The sequence below is a fragment of the Myotis davidii genome, unplaced genomic scaffold (assembly GCF_000327345.1).
Source record: "Myotis davidii unplaced genomic scaffold, ASM32734v1 scaffold326, whole genome shotgun sequence".
Taxonomy (NCBI): domain Eukaryota; kingdom Metazoa; phylum Chordata; class Mammalia; order Chiroptera; family Vespertilionidae; genus Myotis; species Myotis davidii.
The window spans coordinates 261293-261618 of record NW_006296626.1 but is presented as its reverse complement, the minus strand read 5'-3'; the positions used below and the strand labels follow the sequence as shown (position 1 = coordinate 261618).

At 52.1% G+C, this 326-nt stretch overlaps 1 protein-coding gene across 1 annotated transcript in view; it reads right to left on the bottom strand.

Annotated features, from left to right (window-relative positions):
* Positions 1-326, bottom strand: part of BRSK1 (BR serine/threonine kinase 1) — a 32619-nt gene that overhangs the window by 21809 nt on the left and 10484 nt on the right. The gene's annotated exons all lie outside the window — the stretch shown is intronic.

Sequence of the window (326 nt, the reverse complement as noted above, 5' to 3'; positions counted from 1 at the left end):
AATCCTTAGTGGGGGGCGTGCAGGAGGCAGCCAATCCATGATTCTCTCTCATCATTGATATTTCTCTCTCTCTCTCCCTCTCCCTTCCTCTGAAGTCAATAAAAATGTATATTTTTAAAAAATAATAATAAATCTGTCTCAGTATCTATTAATAATGCTTTTCAGCTTCGGTTCTGCCTTTTCCCTGCTGGTTCTACTGCCCCCTTGTGGTTCCTCCGGGACAGGTCCACGCGGGAGTTTTAAGCCACCTGGTCCAGGAGAGTCTGCGCATGCGCGCGGCTGGGCGCGCCCCCAGCGGGCCATCCCGGGAGCCACCCTCCGTGGGC